The sequence below is a fragment of the Plecotus auritus genome (genome assembly GCF_963455305.1).
Source record: "Plecotus auritus genome assembly, chromosome: 5".
Lineage (NCBI taxonomy): Eukaryota > Metazoa > Chordata > Mammalia > Chiroptera > Vespertilionidae > Plecotus > Plecotus auritus.
The window spans coordinates 115,191,645-115,210,272 of record NC_137776.1 but is presented as its reverse complement, the minus strand read 5'-3'; the positions used below and the strand labels follow the sequence as shown (position 1 = coordinate 115,210,272).

General features: G+C 39.3%; 1 protein-coding gene across 5 annotated transcripts in view; it reads right to left on the bottom strand.

Annotated features, from left to right (window-relative positions):
* Nucleotides 1-18,628, bottom strand: part of LINGO2 (leucine rich repeat and Ig domain containing 2) — a 1,294,764-nt gene that overhangs the window by 326,474 nt on the left and 949,662 nt on the right. For 4 of the 5 annotated variants that reach the window (XM_080667984.1, XM_080667981.1, XM_080667983.1 and 1 more), the window contains one exon: nt 8,059-8,217. The exons of the other annotated variant lie outside the window; for it this stretch is intronic. The gene's annotated coding sequence lies outside the window, so the exon portion shown is untranslated. The remainder of the gene's footprint in view (nt 1-8,058; nt 8,218-18,628) is intronic. 5 annotated transcript variants of the gene reach the window in all.

Genomic DNA, 18,628 nt, shown 5'->3' with positions numbered 1-18,628 from the left:
AAATGATAGTTACAGAGGCAGTAAAGCATCAAACAGACTGTCAAATTACAGTGGTAAGGTTAGGGAGAGGTGGGGGAAATAAGAGATCAACTGAAGGACTTATATGCATGTATATAAGAGTAAGCAACGGATACAAAACATTGGGGGGTGAGGGCATGTATGGGAGTGGGGTGGGGGTGGGGGGCAATGGTAAGATATGTACACATATAATACCTTAATAAAAATTTGAAAAAAAAAAAAAAAAAGAATTTTCACTGTAATTGATTTCTAAAGTAAATACGAGGAACATATTATTTTTTTAACCATTAAAAGACACAGTTGACTTTTAAAACATTTAACTATTCATTCTTTCATAATTTCATTAATTCAGTTATTTAAAAGAACAAGTTAAGGGGCTACTAGGTGCCAGACATTTATAAAAACTCATTCAATTATCAGCAAAGGATTCCCATTTGCCAGGCACTATTATAGGAATGATGACTGCTTGATAGGAAAGAACCAATTCCCAACCTTAGGATGTTTATAGTCTGGCAGGGGAAATATAGAGATGCAGAAAGAAGCTAATACAGCCCTAACTGGTTTGGCTCAGTGGATAGAGTGTCAGGAATGAAGGGTCCCAGGTTTGATTCTGGTCAAGGGCATGTACCTTGGTTACGGGCACATCCCCAGTGGGGAGTGTGCAGGAGGCAGCTGATCGATGTTTCTCTCTCATCGATGTTTCTAACTCTCTATCCCTCTCCCTTCCTCTCTGTTAAAAAAAATCAATAAAATATATTAAAAAAATAAGCTAATACAGGGGAGAGTAATGTCATAAATAATACACTTTGTTCCAATGTTAAGGCAGATATGGCAGATATTTGCTTTCACATCTATACATCTAGCATTACTTGATTCTGATTTGTGACAGATTTGTTTCTAAACTTATATTATAAGTGCCTCCCTGGTATATTCAAACTACAGTTACTGGGTTTAGCATGTGAAAAACACTTTCTTGAACCTGTAACAGTTTCCAGACAAGAAACAACATGCCTGTGGGAAAAGCACGCTGAATTTGCTATTGATCTTTATAACTGAAACATTTGGGGGAACTTCAATGTCCTGTCCCAGAGTTCTGCTTAAATCCTGCTCTTCATTACATCTCACAAAGCATGCCAGACGCAGAGGCAGACACTGGCTCACTGGGTGGGATGTAAGACTTGGCAGAGAGAAAGATGCTTAATGCATTTACCTTCTGATTATTAGGAGACCACCATTTGAAACAGTCATTTCCAAGATATGGTTCTTTCTTAGTAAATGCAACAGATTGTCGAGAACTAGTTTTGCAGCATATATCACAAGGGTGAATCAGCTATAACTCATGGGTGAATGACGAAAAGAATTTAGGGCAAATGAGATCAAACTATAATTTACCATCCTTTTCAGGACAGTTTTTTCTTTCTTAAGATCTTCTAATCATGTATTTCAGAAGGTTCTGGCTTAATTAAGTGTTCTATTTGATGAAAGATTGGATGGATAAAACACCCCTTCCTCCTGGGGAAGCATGTGTTCATTGTGCTGCCAGCTCACACCAGGCCTAAGTGACTGGTCAACCCACTGACCAGTAGCATGACGTGCACTGACCACCAGGGGGCAGACACTCAATGCAGGAGCTGCCCCTTGGTGGTCAGTGAGCTCCTACAGCAGGAGTGCTGTTCAGCTGACCAACCGGCGCTGGGCTCATGGCTCCCGGTCCCGGCATCTGGACTGACTGGGCATGAGCCTGCGGCCACTTCTCTGGTGCCATGCAAGGAACCAGGCTGTGATGACGAGCGGCTGCACTGGTTGCTCTAGGACAGGCGCGTGGTGACCATAGTGGAGCGGCAGCAAGCCTCCCAAGCAGCAGCAGCAGCAGGTGCAGCGGGGCTGGCATGAGCGGGAGCAGCACAGTGTCTGGCCTGGGCTTGGGCTCCTCCCCTGCCGCCTGCCATTGCGCACTACTTCGTGCTGCGCGGGATCATCATGGACAGTAGGCTGGAGCCCAGTGAGCTGGAGGGTAAAGCCAGGCTGCGGAGGCGTGGAGGTCCACTGATCCCCACAGACCAGGCCGAGGGACCCCACTGGTGCATGAATCTGTGCACTGGGCCTCTATTTTTGAATAAAAGTTATGTTAGCTTAGACATTGTATTATAATAACTGTACTTCCTTCACTTACATTATATCAGCTTTGATAATCTAATTTGCATTACCTATGTCCAGAAGATGCTCAGGAACAGGGAAGGAGGATTAGGTACACATTTGAGAATTACTAGAAGTTGGGATTCTGGGTTTGGAAATTCATTGATGCCTTTCCAGTGTGTCAGCTTTGCTAGCAGCCAACTCTAAAGTCCATGTACAGTGCTTTGAGTTACTGCACGTCCATGACATTTCTAATATTTACAGTCTAATTTCCAGTAACTGAAATAATGTACTCTGTACCTCAATTATTATATATGGATTTTTTGTAATACTTGTGGTTCTATTTATTATACTTTTCACTTGCATGGCAGAACTAGGAAAATTATGTGTCAAGGAAGAAGAATGCTGACATCCAAGACTTTAGGTACACTTTATTAAGTCATGGAATGATGGGAACAAACTTGCTCATGGGTACAGCTAACATTGTGAGGGGTTAGTCTTCAATTTTAAGACTTTTTAGATTAGAAGTCTACACAGAGATGGCATATATGTGATGTTGATGACGGTTTAATCCAAGTAGGTTATACTGGAGGACATTTCCTGAGATTTAAAGCCTAGCTAAATTCCAGTACCATAGAATGAAAATAGATTTAAACCCTTAAACTTTTCTATCACAATTAGATTTCAATCTACTTTGAATTGCTATCATTTTTATAAAATCACATTTTTTGAGTCACATTTCAATACCATCTGCAATATTTCCAGTGCTGGAGATAGAATTCATATTTTCAATCCTGATAATTTACATCACATTTTCCAGCCCACAACATTTTTACTAGACATTGTAGAACTCGCTGTTCTTTTCAACCATCCCATAATGGCATTTCAGCTAAGTAAAGGCAAGTATGAGAATAGGGTTTGATTTCCAGTCATCAGAATTGACAAAGAATTATCTGACTCAGTCTTCATATAATTGAGAGAGCAAAAGGCATATACTTGCCAGTTCTGTGAGATACAAATAGAGATGAATAAGAACTGGTCCTTGCCTTAGAGGACTCGCATTCTACTCAGAGAATCAAATGTAGAAGTAGCAGTTGGGGTCAAAAAAGTGTTGGCCAGATACAAATGGCAGGGTTTGACAAACACTGTAAATAGTAATGAGGCCAAAAAAGGTGCGTGCACAGGAGGCCAGAGTCTTGAGATATAAGAAGAGGCCCAAGATTACATAAATGTTAAGTGTCAGAGTTGGGATTCAGTCTAGGCCTTACTTAAAGTCAATGTCTAGTAACCTGATAGTATATTTACAACCACAATTTGCTATAGTCTGCCTCTTCAAAATAGGAGAGGGTAGCTGGCTAGGATGCAGCCTTCCAGTGACTTCTGCCCAGAGAAATCCACAGCCAATAGCATTCAAAGATTCAGAATGTTACTTTTTTTCTCTCAAACATTTGAGGTCTATAAAAATAAAAATTCAAACTTTGTGACAGCATGTAAAAGAAAACTGTACTTTATTTACAAAGGGAATGAGACATTTAATGAATGAATATCTGGTTTTTGTTCCCTTATTTTACATTAAATATTTTATACCCTTAATACTTAGGTAATATTACAGGTCACTATGTAATTTTAAAATGCCTATTACTAGGTAATGGCAGTAAACTATAAGAGGATAAGATACCCTTGATCTAGCAATGGTCAGGCTGAACCAAATACCAATTGGCCCCTAACAAAAGACAGAGATATTTCCTACTGTTAAAAAAACAAAAGTTATGATTTTGATCTGAAAAACAAGTTTTGATTTTCATTCATTCATTCCCTAGTCAGCTCTGTGTATTGAATATGTATGCAGCTCTATGATGACGGTCTCAAAGAAGAAAGACAATGACCCTGGTCTCAAGAATACTGTATTTTGGTGAGTCATAGCTACATTTCCTTGAGTATACTTACTCAAAAGAAATTGTTGGATTTTTCCCAGACTATAAGAGAACTTCTCTGAAAATAGATGACTCAGTCATACAAAATGAGGAGTCTGGTGTACTATTGGGGAACCTTATGACAATGGTAACTTTCAATGAAATGACTGGAGTGAAAGTGACGCTGTGAGTTAGGTGTTCCTCTGGCAGAGGTGTTCATGTGCTCTGGCTCATTAGAGGATTGTACCAAAGAAGGCTGGGCTGAAGTTCACTTTCATTCATTTTGTGTGTCTTTCAGGCTTTCTTCCCCAGTTATTTTCCAAGCTTTAAAGTGTTCCCTATTATTTTAACCAAATGTGCGTGGTGATGGAAAGGACATGATATTTTCAGCTGAATGACTTAATTAGGTTTAAGTAAGCAGTACATGCCAAGGAGGGTAGGTTTGTTTCTAGCCATAAAACGGTGCGGGCGATGTGCGCTGTGTTCCTGAGGAGGGAAGCACAGTGATTGATGTGCTGGTAAAACGATGAAGGGAAGGATGAAGCCTGAGAGATAAAAGTCTCCAAAGGGAAATAAAGTAGGAGAGCAGCTTCCCCCATCTTAACTGAAGCATAAATTCAGGAACAGGAGCTGAGTTTTCATTTGAAGCACACAGTGGGAGAGAATTTAGCGTGTGTTTCTGTGTGTTTGTATACCCGTGTGTGTACTGGAAAACACATAAGGCAAATTATTTTCATGAAGAGTTTTCAAAGTATTTCTGAAAAAGGAAATGTTGCAAATGCAGAAGTTTTTTTTTTACTGATTATTCCTGAGAGACATCCATTTAGTCAGCATTCGGTGGAGACGCACAGAATCAGGGATGGGCAGGAACTGTCCCACTGCTGATCCAGCAGACTAGAAACACATAACATTGCTACTCTCCTAGAACTGAATGCTCTTAGTTCATCTTTTCTCTCTGCAACCACTTGCCTCTCCCACACCCCCACCGTCTGCCGGAATCATTTTCTTACAGTATAGATCATATTACATCACATTCATATTTGTGATCACTATAGCTGCCCTGTTCTGCCCTTACCTGTGTACCCAACCTCTTCATGCATTCCTCCCCACACTCCAGGGTCAGGCTTTTCATTCTACAAATATAAAATTCATTTTTATACCATGGTGACTTTGCCAGACTGTGCCCTGAGCCTAGAATGCCTTCACACCTATTCCCCATCATTTAAAATTCTCCCCACTTTTTAGCTGTGCAGCTGAAATGCCTCTTAGGCCTTGAAGACTTTCTAATACTCTTAGCAGTTTTAGCAGTTTTTCATCTTAACTTCTGGAGAATTTTGCTTGGAACATTAAAATGTTCAGTTCCTTTTGCCTGAGGTAAGCTGTTTACATGCCTGTTTTACTTTGAGTGTGAACTACTTGAGGGCAGGGCAGGAAGGGATGCTAATTGGTTTCTTGCCACCTACTTGACTTACCTCTGGTTGACATTAAAAAAAAGATCTGGAGAACAAACAAATATGGAGCTAAAAAGTATTTATGATTCACATGAGACTTTTCATAATGGAATCAGCTGCCTCACTATGTTTTCAAGATTTTGTTCTCAGGAGACCTCAGAATGAGATTAGTTGCACAGGTGAGAACATTCACTGCTCTCTGCAAAGAGGAAGGGACACACCACATACACAGGTGCTACTTAAATGTTTTTATGAACCACTTTCGGGACTGCATATCTCATTATATGGGGTATGCTGTTATCAGCAGTGCTTTGAAAAATCTCACCTCCTTACCTGTCTTTATTCCTCTTATGTACATGCTTGCGTATAATATAATTCCAAGGTGGGCAAACCTTTGCTTTAAAATGCTTTAAGAAGAAGAAAAAATGTCTTTAAGCTAAGGAACATTGCACATTTTTATGGCTTTGTTATAAACTTCTGAGAAACAGAATTGGGAAATCTTGAGGCTCTTTTTACTTTATGGAAAATCTAACATGCATCACCATAAAAAACGCACCTGCCATTCTTACAACAAAGAACAAAAATGAATGTAAAACTAATATAAAGTTGGAGGACGTAAATTTTCTATTCATTTTAAAAGAAAATATATGAATTCACATATACTTAACTAGGGAAATACATCAATTCACTTTAATGCCTTTTCTGTGCAGAGGGCCCTTCTCAGTCCCGTGTTTTCATCCAGGACAGTGGACTGACTATGTCTGTGCTCCTAATCAACAACATGCTCTTTGAAAGGCTGTGTAAAGAAAAGGGAAGCTGGGTTTCCTAATACTGGGGTCAAAAATACTTGTACATTCTTTTCTACATTGATGACTTACACAGATCAGAAAGATGAATTATTCTAAAGAATGAAAATACATATCTGACAGAAGAGAGGATTTTGTGATGATATTAATAAGGAAATAATTATATTATCACAGGATTATTTACCTTTAAAATAGATTTAATTTTCTCCCTTCTCCCCTTTTTCTTTCTTTCTATGTATGGTATTTTAACATGGGACCCAATGTTCTTCAAAATATTGAAATAAACATCAGGCTGAAATTATTCTGGACTCAGTGAATAAGACTTAAAAGCTTAGTGATATGGAAGTCTCTCATGAAGCATTCTTGCTATAATCATTTGCTAGATGCTAATGCTATGAAGCATGCAACTGGATTGAGTTTTATCCCACAGCTATGCCCTGCATATCTAAGTCCCATTTATTGACAGATTGGCAGAATTCTTCTAAATGTGCATAACTCACCTTGCCACTCAACAGGACCAACAATCATCTACCAACTCAGCTCATTTCTGCCATGATCTGTACTATTTCCAACAAATTTGAATATTGTGACTACTTGAATTTTGTATTCTCATGAGAAGTAATTTTATAGACTAGTAAGTCTTTAGGGGATTGGTAAGTGATATTTACTATACTTTAGAAAAATCAATTGTTTTCAAATACTTTTGAACCTCACAGCTATATCCAAATGATTATCGTAGGCTATAACTTATTGATTGAGTTCCATTTAGTTTGTTTTCAGAAAGTACGAATACTATAGTTATAAAAAACACTTTAAAAGTCAAGTGGCCCAGAATAAACTTCCTTTATTTTTTTCTAAATTAATGCATTTTACTTATAATTTTTTGTTTCTATATTTGATATTGAAAGAAACTCTTGCTTTGAATGTATAAAATTCAAATAAGCTGTAAAAAAATTTAATGGTCTTAAGGTCAGAGAACAAGAATAACCGTGGTTTCCTCAGGTAATTGTTAATAACAAAGTTAAATTATATAATGGATGAGGAAGAGAGTTGAAGAGAAAGATAAGAGGATCTGATCAAACTATGGGTAATAGTTGAGAATTGTTTCTAGAACATAATAGACAAAGGTGGAAAAAAGAGTACCTAAATAAGAGTATACTATTTTAAATTCTACAAGCCACAGTAACAATAGAGTATGTCATTGTATCACCATTTTTAATAATACTTAGATGAACAATTTAGAATGATTAATAATTTCAAAGAAATAAAAGGCAGAATAATACTATAATCTTCTAAACTGGAGTAACCTTGAAGCATATTTATAAGATCCTATGCTATGAATTGATACATTTCTATAATGTAAATATTTAATGGCAACACATTCTCTACTGCACCTTCAAAAGTACAAGTGTTTATTCCATTGTGGTTCACAGTAGTTAGTTAAAGAGGAAGTCTCTTTAGCTTGCAATTTTTGGCTATTGCGTTAAACTAGCATCCAAAGCATTCTTGTGCCTGCTTTACACATATATGAAAAGAACTGCTCGTTCCGCTTGAGAAAAATGAATCAATTATTACTATTTTTATTCTCCTGAATCCAAGGATCACCATTTTTTAACAACCCATTCAGTGGACTTAGAAAAAAAAAGGAAAGCTATGTTATTCAATACAGCTTGACAGCACACAAAAGCCCTAAGAGCAGGTGATAAATGATCAGATGTCTCTCTCAAATCTTACCTGGTTTACTCTTCTTAAAAATCCAACCCTTGCTGTCTACCATGCAAATCTGTTGGCCACTGGGTGAGATCCAGACTGAGTAGTCGATCATGATAATTCCAACATGTCATGGACAGCAGCGTCTCTCAGATTCCCACAAGCCAACTGCTTGAAAAGAACCTGCAACAAACAAGGTATTCCTTCACTTTAATGGAAACACAGTGAACCATGTCCTAGGTCCAGAAGGCATCACTACTTAATCAATACAGGAATAGTAAAGAAGTGTGTGAGGGGCCATAAATGCCTCGGAAAATGCTGATAAACATTAAAGCCAGAAGACTGAAGTTTATTTCCCATGAAAGGTGCTTTCTGTCGGGCACATGCTCCTCTTCATGTGATTATGGATCTACTGAAGCTCTCAGTATACACACACACGGTTGATATTAAAACTCACACCTTTTCTGGTGTGTACCCTTTCTCCTTCATGTAGGTGACCACTAGAGTACTCAGAGTATTTTTACTTTATTTGTAATAATCTCAGGGTACCTAGGTGATGAGGTTCAACAGGGCAAGACCCAGAGGAAAATTAGCATCTAGAAGAAAATCCATACGAAGGTCTAGATCCAGGACAGTTTCCTTAGTGAGCTGTGACATTGCAGTCAATGTCAACATTCCCAGAATAAAAATTGCAGTATCTCTGAAGAAGACAGTGCCTGAGAAACTCCTTTGGGGGGCATATGTGAGGGGCTGTAAACTCAGCAGCAACCATCCTATCTAATAAAAGAGCAATATGCAGAAAACGAGAATTAGCCCAGGGAGAGAAAAAAATGGCGGCGGAATAGACAGACGTGTTCCGAGCCTTGTCCCGGAGCAGAAAGAAAGAACAGCTGAGGGTCACACTAGGAGTGTTTGTTGGCAAGTTGGGGGACAGCTGAACTCCAGAAGAAGGTGGGAGACTGCTAGACGGGGTTCCCCTGACCTGGCAGCCCCCACTGCGGCTGGGTCCCCTCCCGGAGCTGCAGGCTTGGACGCGGAGTCTGCGCCATCTTGGACCAGAAAGTGGAGCTTATCGGAAGCCTAAGAATCCACAGCTGCGGCACCCACGGGATAGCTGCGAGCCCCAGAACAACACTCCCCAATTGGCGCAAACACACGGGTTCAGAGGAGCTCTACACTCCACCACGGAAAGGAGAGAGAGAACTACATAACCAGACACCCAGAGAAGAGAGACCATGGGGAGACAAAGACACAGCCCACATATGAAAGAAAAGCAGGCATCACCAGAAAAGGAAGTAAACGAAATGGAGGCAAGCAACCTGCCAGAAAAAGAATTCGGAGAAATGGTCATAAGGTGGCTGAAAAGAATGGAAGACAAATTCGACAATATGAGCAAGAACCAAGAGGAAATGAAGAAGAACCAAGAAGAAATGAAAAATGACATCGCTGCTGTAAAGAACTCAATAGAAAGCATCAAGAGTAGACTAGAAGAAGCAGAGGACCGCATCAGTGAGCTAGAAGACAAGATGGGAAAAAATACCCAAGTAGAGCAACTTCTAGAAAAAAAAATTAGAAGGCAGGAGGAGAGCCTAAGGGAACTTTGGGACAACACGAAACAAAACTACATCCGCATAATAGGGGTTCCAGAAGGAAAGGAAGTTGAGCAAGGAATAGAAAACCTATTTGAAGAAATAATGACAGAAAATTTCCCTGATATAGAGAAGAAAAAACCCACACAAATCCAAGAAGCTCACAGAGTCCCAAGTAAAATGAACCCCAAAAGACCGACGCCAAGGCACATTATAATTAAATTGGCAAACACCAATGACAAAGTAAGAATCTTAAAAGCAGCAAGAGAGAGACAGAAAGTTACATACAAAGGAAACCCCATCAGACTAGCAACTGATTTCTCAACAGAAACTCATCAGGCCAGAAGGGAATGGAATGAAATATACAAAGTCATGCAAAGGAAGGGTCTGAATCCAAGAATACTGTACCCAGCAAGGCTATCAATCAAAATTGAAGGTGAAATCAGGAGCTTCACAGACAAAAAAGAACTAAGGGACTTTATTAGCACCAAACCAGCAATGCAAGAAATGCTAAAGGGTCTGCTGTAAAAAAAAAAAAAAAAAAAAAGAAATAGGAAGCGAAGAAGGAACACAGGTGTAAAGAATAGGAATGGCAACAAATAAGTACCTATCAATAATAACTTTAAATGTAAATGGATTAAATGCCCCAATCAAAAGACATAGGGTAATGGATTGGATAAGAAAACATGACCCATATATCTGCTGTCTACAAGAAACCCACCTCAGAAAAAAAGATGCACACAGACTGAGGGTGAAGGGATGGAAAAAGGTTTCCCAGGCAAATGGAACTGAAAAAAAAGCTGGGGTAGCAATACTTATATCTGACAAATTAGATCTCAAACTGAAGGACATAACAAGAGATAAGGAAGGCCACTTCATAATACTAAAGGGAGCAATCCAACAAGAAGAAATAACTCTGGTAAACATATATGCACCCAATACAGGAGCACCCAAATACATAAAAAAACTCCTGGAGGATATCAAGGGAGAGATTGACAGCAATACGATCATAGTAGGAGACTTTAATACCCCACTATCACCATTGGACAAATCCTCTAAACAAAAAATCAGCAAAGAAATATCAATCCTAAATGACTCACTAGACCAGATGGAATTAATTGACATCTTGAGAACATTTCACCCCAAAGCCACAGAATATACATTCTTCTCAAGTGCACATGGGTCATTCTCAAAGATAGACCATATGTTGGGACACAGGCAAAGTCTCTTCAAATTCAAGAAGATAGAAATCATATCAAGCATCTTCTCAGACCACAGTGGCATAAAACTGGAAATCAACTACAATAAAAACAACCCAAAGAAATCAAACACATGGAGGCTAAACAGCATGCTATTAAACCATGACTGGGTTACCAGAGAGATCAAAGAAGAAATAAAAAACATCATGGCAACAAATGACAATGAAAACACTACAATCAAAAATCTATGGGACACAGCGAAAGCAGCTTGAGAGGGAAGTTCATAGCTCTACAAGCCTACTGCAAAAAACAAGAAACAGGGGTAATAAATTACCTAACCCAACAACTCAAAGAGTTAGAAAAAGAGCAACAAGAAAAGCCCAGTGTAAGCAGAAGGAAGGAAATAATAAAGATCAGAGCAGAGATAAACGACATAGAGACCAAAGAAACAATACAAAAGATCAACAAAACCAAGAGCTGGTTATTTCAAAGGATAAACAAGATTGATGAACCTCTAGCCAGGCTCACCAAGAAGCAAAGAGAGAGGACCCAAATAAACAAAATCAGAAATGAAAGAGGTGAAATAACAACAGATCCTGCCGAAATACAAAGGATTGTTAAAAAATACTACGAACAACTCTATTCCAACAAATTGGACAACCTGGAGGAAATGGACAGATTCCTAGAAAAATATAACCTTCCAAAACTCAATCAAGAAGAATCTAAACAGCTCAATATGCCAGTAACTATGGAAGAAATTGAAGCAGTCATCAAAGAGCTTCCGGCAAACAAAAGCCCGGGGCCAGACGGCTTCACGGGAGAGTTTTACCAAACATTCAAGGAAGAACTAAAACCTATCCTCCTCAGACTATTCCAAAAATTCAAGAGGAAGGAACACTTCCAAGCTCTTTCTATGAAGCCAGCATCACCCTAATACCAAAACCAGATAAAGACAACACAATGAAGGAGAATTACAGGCCAATATCCCTCATGAATGTAGATGCCAAAATCCTCAACAAAATTCTAGCTAATCGGATCCAGCAGTACATCAGAAAGATCATACACCATGACCAAGTAGGGTTTATCCCAGGAATGCAAGGATGGTACAATATCCGCAAATCAATAAATGTGATACATCACATAAACAAATTGAGAGATAAAAATCACATAGTCATATCAACTGACGCAGAAAAAGCATTTGACAAAATCCAACACCCTTTCTTGATAAAAACTCTCAGCAAGGTGGGAATAGAAGGATCATACCTCAACATAATAAAAGCTATATATGATAAACCCACAGCTAACATCATACTCAATGGGCAAAAACTAAAACCATTTCTCCTAAGAACAGGAATAAGACAAGGATGCCCACTCTCACCACTCCTGTTTGACATAGTACTGGAAGTATTAGCCATTGCAATTAGACAAGAAGAAGAAATAAAAGGCATCCAAATTGGAAAAGAAGAAGTAAAGCTGTCCTTATTTGCAGATGACATGATATTGTACATAAAAAACCCGAAAGACTCCATCAAAAAACTAACAGACTTAATAAATGAATTCGGCAATGTAGCAGGATACAAATTAATGCCAAGAAATCTATGGCATTTCTATACACCAACAGTGAACTTACAGAAAGAGAGACTAAAAAAGCAATCCCATTCTCCATCGCACCAAAAAAATTAAGATACTTAGGAATAAACCTAACCAAGGAGGTAAAAGACCTATATGCGGAAAACTACAGGACACTGAAAAAAGAGATAGAGGAAGATGTAAACAGATGGAAGAACATACCATGTTCATGGATTGGTAGAATCAACATCATCAAAATGTCCATACTACCCAAAGCAATCTATAGATTCAATGCACTCCCCATTAAAATACCAACAGCATATTTCACAGACCTAGAAAGAACTCTCCAAAATTTCATCTGGAATAAAAAAAGACCCCGAATAGCCACAGCAATCCTGAGAAAGAAGAATAAAGTAGGAGGGATCTCAATACCAGATTTCAAGCTGTATTACAAAGCCACTGTCCTCAAAACAGCCTGGTACTGGCACAAGAACAGACATATAGATCAATGGAATAGAATAGAGAATCCAGATATCGACCCAAACCAATATGCACAATTAATATTTGACAAAGGAGGCATGAGCATACAATGGAGTCAAGACAGTCTCTTCAATAAATGGTGTTGGGAAAATTGGACAGATACATGCAAAAAAATGAAACTAGATCACCAACTTACACCATACACAAAAATAAACTCAAAATGGATACAGGACTTAAATATAAGACGGGAAACCATAAAAATACTAGAGGAATCCACAGGCAGCAAAACCTCAGACATATGCCAAAAGAACTTTTTCACTGATACTGCCCCTAGGGCAATGGAAGCCAAAGAGAAAATAAACAAATGGGACTACATCAAAATAAAAAGCTTTTGCACAGCAAAAGAAACCATCAACAAAACAACAAGAAACCCCACTGTATGGGAGAACATATTTGCAAATGGTATCACTGATAAAGGTTTAATTTCCAACATCTACAGGCAGCTTATACAACTTAATAAAAGGAAGACAAAGGATCCAATAAAAAAATGGGCAACGGACCTAAATAGAATCTTTTCGAAAGAAGACAGAAGGAAGGCCAAGAGACACATGAAAACATGCTCAAAGTCACTAATTATCCAAGAGATGCAAATCAAAACGACAATGCGATACCATCTCACACCTATCAGAATGGCTATCATCAACAAATCAACAAACGACAAGTGTTGGCGAGGATGCGGAGAAAAAGGGACCCTCGTGCACTGCTGGTGGGAATGCAGACTGGTGCAGCCACTGTGGAGAACAGTATGGAGTTTCCTCAGAAAACTGAAAATGGAAATCCCATTTGACCCAGTAATCCCACTCCTAGGAATATATTCTAAGAAACTAGAAACACCTATCAGAAAGGATATATGCACCCCTATGTTCATAGCAGCACAATTTACAATAGCTAAGATTTGGAAACAGCCTAGGCGCCCATCAGCAGATGACTGGATCAGAAAACTATGGTACATCTACACAATGGAATACTATGCTGCCATAAAAAAGAAGGAATTACTACCATTTGTAGACACTTGGATGGAATTATAGAACATCATGCTAAGTGAAATAAGCCAGTCAATGAAAGAAAAATACCACATGATCCCACTCATTTGGGGATAATGAAAAACATTATAAACTGATGAACAAAAAGATAGTTACAGAGGCAGTAAAGCATCAAACAGACTGTCAAATTACAGCGGTAAGGTTAGGGAGAGGTGGGGGAAATAAGAGATCAACTGAAGGACTTGTATGCATGCATATAAGAGTAACCAACGGATGCAAAACATTGGGGGGTGAGGGCATGTATGGGAGTGGGGTGGGGGTGGGGGGCAATGGTAAGATATGTACACATATAATACCTTAATAAAAATTTGAAAAAAATAAAAATAAATAAATAAATAAAAAGTTAAAAAAAAGAGCAATATGCAAATTAACCATCACTCCATGACAAAATGGCAGCGCCCATAGCCACAAGATGGCGGCACCCAGTCCTCTCAGCCCTGCCAGAGTCCCCTAGTCTCAGGGAGGGCTGCCGCTGAGAGCCTGCAGAGTAAGCAGCCTGGCAGAATGCTTCCCAGAGACCCTCCTGACCCTTTATAAAAAACAAAAATTCACTCCCCACAGCGCGATCCCCTGCCAGCGGCGGCAGCCTGGGCTGGGGTCTCAGCCTTGGAGGGGCGCGCACCCCCACAGTGCAATCCCCTCCCAGCGGTGGCAGCCTGGGGTCTCAACCACTGAGTCACACCAGCCAGACAGATATGGAGGAATCTTAAATGTTTCTTTTTTAAAAATATATATTTTATTGATTTTTTACAGAGAGGAAGGGAAAGGGATAGAGAGCTAGAAACATCTATGAGAGAGAAACATTGATCAGCTGCCTCCTGCACACACCCCACTGGGTACATGCTCTTGACCGGAATCAAACCTGGGACCCTTGAGTCTGCAGGCCGATGCTTTATCCACTGAGCCAAACCAGTGAGGGCTGTCCAATATGCTAAAGAAAAAACCCTATCTAATAAAGAGGGAATATGCAGGGGAGGGCATTTGGGGGTGACCAGGGTGTCAGGAGAGGGCAGTTGGGGATGATTGGGCTGGCAGGGGAGCAGTTAGGCACCGATCAGGCTGGCAGGGGAGTGGTTAGGGGGTGATCAGGCTGGCAGGCAGAAAGCGGTTAGGGGCAATCAGGCAGGCAGGCGAGCCATTGGGAGCCAGCAGTCCTGGATTATGAAAAGGATGTCTGACTGCCTGTTTAGGCCTGATCCCACAGGCAGTTGGACATCCCCTGAGGGGTCCCAGATTGGAGAGGGTGCAGGATGGGCTGAGGGACAACCCCCCCCCCCCCAGTACACGAATTTTGTGCACCGGGCCTCTAGTTATCTATATCAAAACACAGACTATAAGACTGTGACCAGCATGAGCATGCTGTAGCCTGACACAAGAGTCTGGACACAAGAGCCCAGGAAAGTAATTAGATAACTAATTTTGGTGCAATCTACCACATATTTAATTGTTCATTCAACTATTTATGTTTATATGAGTAAATATGGTGTTTAACCTTCAAAAGCATTTTTAACTTCCATTCAAGGAGAAAAACCCCATGCACCATTAACAACTCTTAACTGTACTCATACCTGCCACACAAATGATTCTGTTCCATAGAAATTTAGAAAGATACTACTGAAAAGATTTGCTCCTTGGTCCTTTCAGGACAGCCTTTCATAACTATTAGAATGTTTTAGCTACTACAACTATATTTAGTTCTACATGTACAAAAATTTATTGTTATTTTTTCTAAATAGTGTGAAGGAAGTGGCTGAGAGCTTGTGCTAATCTGCATGTGAATGGCTGTGCTGAAGATTCATGGGCACAGGTGCAAAGACAGATTTTAACAAGCCACAAACTGATGTATCCTCATGCACCTGTGACTAGAGATTCAAGTATCCCCAGGCGTTATGTGGAGACTCGGGTAAAGGATACTGCAGTAAGATAACCTATTGTGCCATTGCGGCAAGAATGGCAAGGGCTGAAGTCCAGCACAGACCTCAGACTAAAATGCAACACTACAAAATAAGTCCTTAAAAAAAAGACGCGTATACTGGGACACAAAATGACTATTCTGCAACTCAAAACAAGAGTGTCATTTTGGTATTATCACTGACACACATAAATAACACACACACAAATGGCTAAAATTTTCTAATTTATTGATCCAATTTCTTGTACTTGTTAAACTAAACTTTAGTCAACTTCTGGATGCAAAATGTTTCTTTTCATGCCAAAAATTACTTCTTTTCTTCATTAAGGATATTCTGAAAGGTAACAAATCAATCCCTTTATAAAACAAATATGTTTCCACGAGTGGTAACACTTTTGGTCTCTTTGCTACCATGCAGGATATTTTAAGAAGTCATACATTGGTCAACCAAATGATATTGAAGTGTTTATAAACATAATCTCCAAGCTACCAAACTTACTATAAAGTGAGGAATTTTTGAAAGCTACTTGTTTGGAAGCACCCATTCTATTGCATTGGTTTGAAACTTTATTCTAATAACAATTTTCAGAAAAAATACTTAAAATAATCTTTTTCAGTTTCTTCTCCTCAAATATACTAGCAATCAAACAAAACATGCAGAAAATGCTTTTTGAAATACTCTTAGAAATTAAGTGATTTTCACTAAAATCAGTATGGTTTTGAAATGGTGTCATTTTCTTCTATTTTCTCATCTTATATTTTCTGAGTCTCTCCTTAATACTGGATGACTAGTCTAAAATCAAGATCTTGTGACATAGAACCCCGCACATGAAACCTATATGTCCATGTTGACCAATGTCACCCAATCAATTTAATAAATAAAATTAAAAAAATACAAATACAAAATAAATGCTATTCTTATTTTTGAGAAACGTGTATTCCTTTAAAAATGAATGTTCAATAAATGCATTTGATTGTATGTAAATTATACTTCAATAATTTTAATTTAAAAATTTTAATGAATTTTTGACAATATTCAAAGAGATTCTAGATGGGGCATGTTATTCAGAACCCACTGATAAAATACTGTTGTATATGAATTTTAAACAAAACACGACCAAAATAAAAACTGAAAAAAAGGAGAAGAAATTCAAACATTCACAAACCCTGCTTTTTTGTTTCTTGGTCTGGCCTTAAGTGCTCTGTAATTGAGTTACGGTCTTATTTGCCTTTCTTTATGCACACTGCTACTACCCTTTTAGTTATCCTGGTGCTTTGAAAAAGCTTTACCAAGGGTCCCCTCAGCACTTAGGCATTCATTTCATAGGTTATTGATTTGTCCTTATGGATACGTTGTTCTTTAAACTTTATCTGGGGTATGTGCTTCATCTTCCCCCTGGAGGCATGTTGCATAGCCCTCTGGGTAGCTGATGTAACTGGAACTGCTCAACATTCTGTGAGCTCAGTGCATTTGTTAAATGACTGCTTGGTATATTTTGCAAGCTTTGTATCTAACTCACTCATTTGCCTGTATATATGTAAAAAATGTAAACATTAACAATGTAACAATAGGTAGGTTATCAATGAGGCTTTCTGTCTTAGAAATTTCACATCTGACCCCTTTTATTAGTGACTGGAGGCCCGGTGCACAAATTCATGCACAGGTGGGGTCCCTCTGGGTGGCCTGCAGGGAACAGGCCAAAACCCGCAGTCCAATGCTGCCTGCAGCTCCTACCTGCCTCTCCCGCTCATCCCGGCCGCACTGTGCCTCATCAGTCCCCGATTGGGAGAGGCTCACCCTGCTACAGCAGCGCTCGCCAGCCATGAGCCTTGTGTGTAGTGCCCTCTCAAGGGGAGTGGACTGTGGGATCAGGCTGAAACCAGCTCTCCGACATCCCGAGGGATCCTGGATTGCAAGAGGGTGCAGGCCAGGCTGAGGGACCCCACCACAGGAGGGCTCCAGGGTGTGTCTGGTCCATCTCCCTCAGTCCCAATCAGCCAAACCCCAGAAGCAAGCTAACTGACCAGTTGGAGAATCTGCCCCCTGCTGGTCAGTGCACGTAATAGCGACTGGTTGACTGTCCCCTGGTGGTCAGTGCACATCATAGCGAGCGTTGAGCAGCCTTAGCATATCATTAGCATATTACACTTTGATTGGTTGTTCGGTTGTTCTGCTATTCAGTCTATTTGCATATTACCCTTTTATTATATAGGATATTGGAAAAGGGAAGGTGCCACCATTTTTCAGTCACAAAATGATCACTTCTAAATTCCTTTTTTTTTTTCTTCAATTAATCAAACATAAAAGTCATAGGTTATTTCCCAGCAGGCCAGGGTCATCAACAAAAATTGATGTTACCTATATGTGGCAGTTGCTATCTATTTTATATACAGTTTCTCATTTAATTTTCTCATAAAACATGAAAAGTATGTATTTTTAATAACTTCCACTGTATAGTAATGAAAATAGGATCAGAGAGTTTAAGTTACTTGCCCAAGGGCATAGAGCCTTTGGATAATGGGGTTGGGACACATGTATAATTAATTGATAGTGTGGTACTGTCAATTATTTCTAAGTTCTTACAAATTGAATTTGAGCATTTTGGTCAACCTACAGATGAAAATCTGAATCTCAGGAAAATCAGGTAACTTACCAGAGGTATTAAGATCATGGTAGAGTATGGATAAGTACCTTACCCATGATGCCCCTGTCTTTCTTCCACACCACTCTCTTACCCAGCT